The sequence below is a fragment of the Physeter macrocephalus genome, chromosome 5 (assembly GCF_002837175.3).
Source record: "Physeter macrocephalus isolate SW-GA chromosome 5, ASM283717v5, whole genome shotgun sequence".
Lineage (NCBI taxonomy): Eukaryota > Metazoa > Chordata > Mammalia > Artiodactyla > Physeteridae > Physeter > Physeter macrocephalus.
In genome coordinates this window covers 7805614-7811613 of record NC_041218.1, presented here as the reverse complement: position 1 = coordinate 7811613, position 6000 = coordinate 7805614, and the positions used below count along the sequence as shown (strand labels likewise).

At 45.0% G+C, this 6000-nt stretch overlaps 1 protein-coding gene across 1 annotated transcript in view; it reads left to right on the top strand.

The window, feature by feature from the left end:
- Positions 1–6000, top strand: part of CNTNAP2 (contactin associated protein 2) — a 1485958-nt gene that overhangs the window by 1315121 nt on the left and 164837 nt on the right. The gene's annotated exons all lie outside the window — the stretch shown is intronic.

Here is a 6000-nt window from a genome sequence, read left to right as displayed (position 1 = left end):
ATAACAAAGTGAATCAGTTATACATATACATATGTCCCCATGTCTCTTCCCTCTTGCGTCTCCCTCCCTCCCACCCTCCCTATCCCACCCCTCTAGCTGGTCACAAAGCCCTGAGCTGATCTCCCTGTGCTATGCTATGTGGCTGCTTCCCACTAGCTATCTATTTTACGTTTGGTAGTGTATATATGTCCATGCCACTCTCTCACTTCGTCCCAGCTTACCCTTCCCCCTCCCCGTATCCTCAAGTCCATTCTCTAGTAGGTCCTGCAGCCTTTTTTGACAGCTATTCCAGTGTCGTAGCATCCTAAAGATCAAGATTTTCTTCTGTGGGAACTAAAAATTATTATTATTAACCCAATTCAGCTTGAGTGTTAATAAAAGAGTAAATTCTTAAACTTCTCTGGGCAATGCTCTGTTGGTTTAAAAGATGGGTGGGAAAAAAATGTTCCTTAGGATTTTCCCTTTCAGAAATTATTTCTGAAGAAAGAAGCTGAAAATCAGACAAAGATTCAGCATGAAGATGTTCATCATAGTTTATAATGTTATTTATGAAAATAAGAATTGGAAAGGACCTAGAAGTTAAATTTTAGGAAAATGATTAGTGAAAGAGGGAATCACCATTTTATGGAATATCATGTATCCATTAAAAATAATATTTGTGAAGAGTAATTAATGACATGGAGAAAATTTTTATGTAATATTATATAAAACCAAAAAAAGGCATGATACAGCCTTGACTGTACAATATCAGTTTAGCTCTGTAAAAAAGATGGATAGGAAAAAAAAAAAGCAATAATGTGAGCACAAAGTATCTTCGTTTGTTTGGGTAGTTGATTTGTTTCTCCTGGGTAATACTCTTCTACACATGTCAAATGCTCTCAATGATCCTGTCACTGTTCTCATCAGAAAAAAACAGTTAAATCAGGAAGTGAGGAAGTAGAAAAGTGTACATCCCTGCTCTCTGGAAGTTCACGTGTTCAGTTTCTTTCTCCTGCATCAGATTAAATAGCTGTTTAATCCACTGATGTTCTCCACCCTCATGTCCCAACCTCTGCTCGGTGGGCAGGGAGGATGGTTCTCACCTCTAGCTTGTCAAGAATGTCAGGAACATGCCTCAGTAAATGCTGTATTGTCTGCTCCTCAAGCCACTGCCACCTTAAAACCTGGTCCCAATTCTATCCAGTAACTCACGCCCCCAAGCCTGCACCGGCCCCTGCGAGCAACCACGCGTGTGCCTGTGGGCCTTGGTCACGCGCAGGGGTTTTGACTAATCGTTTCCATATTAATGGCTACCGTGTAAGGCTGCCCGAAGCTGTGCTAAGTGTTTCACGTGCGTTAATTCCCAAGAGCACACACTCTATAAGGTAGAGTCCATTCTTACCCTCTTCCTGCAGGTGGTATGGAGTGCAGAGAGGTTCGGTGATTTGCACACTCAGCTGGTGACGGCACAACTGGGGTTCCTGAACCCAGGTGTCTGATGCTGGACCCAGATTCTCCCCTGCCCTGCTCAGAGACCTCTAGAACACTCGGTGCAGTTGCAAAGCATGGGCAGTCAGTTTCTCTCTAATTATTGCAAGGCCGTCCTCAATTGCTAATGAAAATTTGGCTTTTTCATACTCCAAATACTGCATTTTTTATGAATTGAGATTTAAAGCTAGAAAAATTTGAGGAACTCATTCAGGGAAAAGAAATCAATAATAAGGACTAAGCCAAAATGTCATTAAAATAAAATAAAAAGTTTTAACTAAATGCCCTGGCATCTCTTAAACTTAACCTATTGGAAGCTGTACCGTCCTCACTGCTCCCAGAACCAGGCCCCTCTTGTTCTGACAGTGCTACGGCTTCTCAGACACCAGAACTCACAGCCTGGCCTCATTCATGAACGCTCCGTCCTACCGCCTCTTCTTGTGGGCCATCCAGCCTGGCAAGTCCTGGGCATCCTATTCTCACCATGCCCTTCCAGAGCATCCCTTCCTTTGCTTCCCCACTGCTCCTCTCCTGGCAAATGTCTTCTGATTCAGTGCTTCCCGACATTGCTCCTGGCGTGGCACACGTAGAATGTTATCTTTGAATGACACCTGGGCAGATGCATGAGGTTGTGTTTGGGAGGCCCCCAGCCCAGGGACTCCAGCAGGCCTTACCTCCACAGATCTGCCAAGGCCTGAGGGTAGCCGGGCTCCTGGCACCCCGTGACCCCCCCGTGGGGTAGCAGTGCACCTCAGCACGTCCCTGGGATGCTCTGTCCCCACCGTCTCTCTGCTTCCGCTCACCCTAACCTTGCCCAGCCCAGCCAGAGTAGGTCTTCCTTCACACACAGTGTCCCTGTCATACAGCCAGGAGTCCCAGCACCTTCCAATCAGGACCCACCAGCCTCTTGAGTGAGAGCTCGGAGTGCAGAACCGGAACGTCTGGGTTTGAATTCTGCTTCTGCGTTTGCAGATTGTGGGATCTTGGGCAGTCGTGAGCCACTCGGAGCCTCCGTCTCATCATCTGTTACATAGTGTCTCCCTCAGAGCAGTGCTCTGAAAGTCAAATGAGTTAGTAAGTGTAACACGCTACACACACACGCGCACACACACACACACACACACACTGTATGTGTGTGTGTTAGCGGTTATTATTATCCAGAGCCCGTGATTTAATCTACGTTTTGCCGCATGTTGAGGCCACACCTCCCTACTCTTCCTTCTCCAGGAACTCTTTACTCCTCACGTACCCCAAGGACGTCTGCCCTGCTGCCTGCTGTGTTTCCTTATCTGGAAAAGCTCCAGGTATTAAGATACCTGCCTTTCATTCTAGACCCAGATCAAGTCTCACCTCCTTTCAATGACTTCTCCTTACTTTAAACTCCTATTACACTTATTTTCAATGTCATTTGTTTGGCTTTTAGTACACTGTATTGTTATCCATCTTTGTTATAAATATGCCGTCTTCCCAGTGAGATGAAAGGCCCCCGCACTATGTCTCCTGCCTACAGCAGGTGCTCTGTAATTGTTTGCTCGTGGTAATGATGATGACCAGTAGAGAATAAATCTGTTAAGCACATTATTTGCTGCAGCCAATAAAAGAGTAGTCCCTTGTAACTGCTTTAATTCACCCGGGAGTTGAACATGCGATGCAAGAAGTGAAGTATCTCTCCATCTTAAAAATATTTTAGTTTAATGAACGAATATTAATATTCTCCTTCCCGTCATTTAGTGGTTCTCTTGTGCTATTGTTTGAAAGGAATAAATATATCATTTAAATTTTATTATTCAAGAGTATTGCCATTACTGTTTATAGATGTTCACTATATATAAACTTTAAGGTCCAACTCATCTTTTTCCTCAAAGCAAATCATTTCCATGGCCATTAAGTGAAGCAGTTGGAGAAGTTTTACGTCATATTTACAAAATCCAAGAAAGCCAGAAAAGAGAAAAAATAACGCAAACAACTTAATACTGATTTTAATGAGCTGGAGAACATAAAGGGGCCAATGACGAGGAGACAGTAGGGAGAAAAATGTCCAGGGTTTTGTGGGGTTTTTGGCATGGTTACCAGTTCCTCCGACTCCTAGCCTCAAAGGCAGAGCCCTCTCTCGCTTCTCTTCGCATCCCCAGATCCGGGCACGGCCTGGCCCTCACCACACAGGGGCTGGGGATGGATGTCTGCATTAGAAGTGGACTCCACACTCATAGCCAGCCAGGCAGCCCGCTTCTAGACCTTGAAAACTTGGGTTCAACAGGGGCACTAAATAAGTACGTTCTAAAGAAATTAAGTTTTAAATGATGAATGAATACAGCTGTGTATTTACGAAAACTGGCTGTCATCATACAAGGTCAGAGCACCAGAAGTAAAGTGGAGAATAAAAACTCAAGACAATTGACTTGTTTTTTCTACCCGTAGCCAAACACCTGCCTAATCATCTCCTTCACTGCCAAACGATAGATTGTTTTTAATGCTATTAGAATAAAGAAAAAATAGGGTAAATCACTGAGGGTTGGGGAGAGAAGTAACTCAGGAAACGGGAGCAACATATTCAAAGGTCCTGAGGCAGGAAGAATTGTATTTCCTCGGGAATAAGAGAAGTCCTAGGTAGCTTGAATGTAAGAAGTAAGAGGGTAAATGGCATGCTTTAAAATAAAGTAACTGGCAAGCTGTGATCAGACAGGACATCATAAGCTATGTTAAGAATGTATGTCTTTATCCTATAAGCAGCTGGAAAGTTTGAAGAGTTTTAAGTGAACCAGACAACTAGTCAGTTATGCATCTTGAAAAGATTTCTCTGCTAAGAAAACATGGGAAGGAAGAAAGCACAGAAGCAAGGAGACCATCACCCGTTCACTCAACAAGCAGTTATCCAGCACCTACCATGTATCAGGCATTGTTCTAGATGTTGGGAATTAAGTCATAAAGAACATAAACAAAAATTCTTACTCTCATGGAGTTTACAGTTTAGCAGAAGACAGCAGTAAACATATTAAGTACAGTATGTAGTATGTTGTATGGTAAGAACTCTCATGGGGAAAAAAATAAGGCAGAAAAGGGAGAGCCTGGCCAAGGGAAAGGAGTGGGTAAATTCTGCTTCTAATAAGGAAGTCACAGAAATAATCACTGAGAAGACAAGATTTGAGCAGGACCTAAAGGGGGTGAGGGGTCAGCCATGCAGGTAACTGGGAAATGAGCATCCTATAGCCCGAAGAACCAGCAGGTGCCAAGGGCCTGAGGCAGGAACATGCTGGCATCTGGGGAGACAGCAAAGAGGCCAGTGTGTTCAGGTGAGGAGTAAGAAAGGAGGAGAATAATGAGAGGTTATGTCAGAGATGAGGGGGAAGCTCACAGAGGGCCTGGTGAGCCGTTACGAAGACGTCGATTTTTACTCTGAGTGAGACCGGAGGCCGTGGGAGGGCTCTGAGCAGAGGACCGCCCTGACTGCCGTGTGGAGAGACCAGGTGTGTGAGGGGCGGAGGCCAGGCTGGGCTGCGGGAACGTGGCGGAAGGGCGGCAGTTAGTATGGAGGCTAGTACAGTAACCCAGACGACAGGCGAGGGTGGCTTGGTCCAGGAATAGAAGTGGAGCTGATGAGAGCGGTAAGATTCAGGGTGTGTTTTAAAGACTGAGGCAGGAAGCTCTGCTGATAGATCATACGTGCATTATAGGAGCAAGAGGGGCATCGGGGCTTTGAGGCAGGAATAGCTGGAAGGATAAAGTGGCCATGAACCGAAATGTGGAAATTGTGATGGAATAGTTTTGGGAGGGGAAGGTCAAGAGTTTGGTTTCACGTATGTTGTGTCTGAGGTCCCAGTGAGACACCTCCATTAATGGATTAGTAGTAAGAGAGCACAGAAAGAGGGGACTCGCCTGAGAGTGAAATGGGGTCAAGAGTGATCACTTTCAAAGGAGGGACTGATTTGGATCCCGTGATCCAGGCAGAAGCCAATGCAGGTGAAGCTCAGGTGGTCGCCGTCAGGTCACTGATAGCAAGTGGCCAGCACAGAGGCCCTGAGTCAGGCCAGGAGCTCTGCGTGCAGGGGCAGGCTCCTATGGGAACCATACCATACCTCCACTGGCATTCTAGGTGCCAGTGGAGGACGTGTGGTTTTGGAGATGGGGGAGAGCGGGTGAACTTAGACCCATTCAGGAGACGAAAGTCAACAGTGCTTGGTTGAAACGCTATAAAGCAAAGGAATCTAGGGTCAAGTGCCAAGAGAAAACTCAGAAATAGCGAAGCCTTGCCCGATTTGTTCAGAAGGGAAAAATAGGAAATGCAAGTAATTCATGATTGTTCTTTCAATTCCAGGAACGTAGTTCAATATTTTAAATGGCACATGTAACGCTAAATAAGGAAGGGCAGCCTTCAGAAACTATTGCATTTATTTACGTACACATAAGGACATGAGAATTACCTACAAGGAGATATTGCCAAATATTTAGAGTAGTTACCTCTGGATGGTGGCGTTTCCAGTGACTTTCTTTCTTTTTTTCTGTTCACTTTTTAAGTTTTAATTATCATGTTCTATT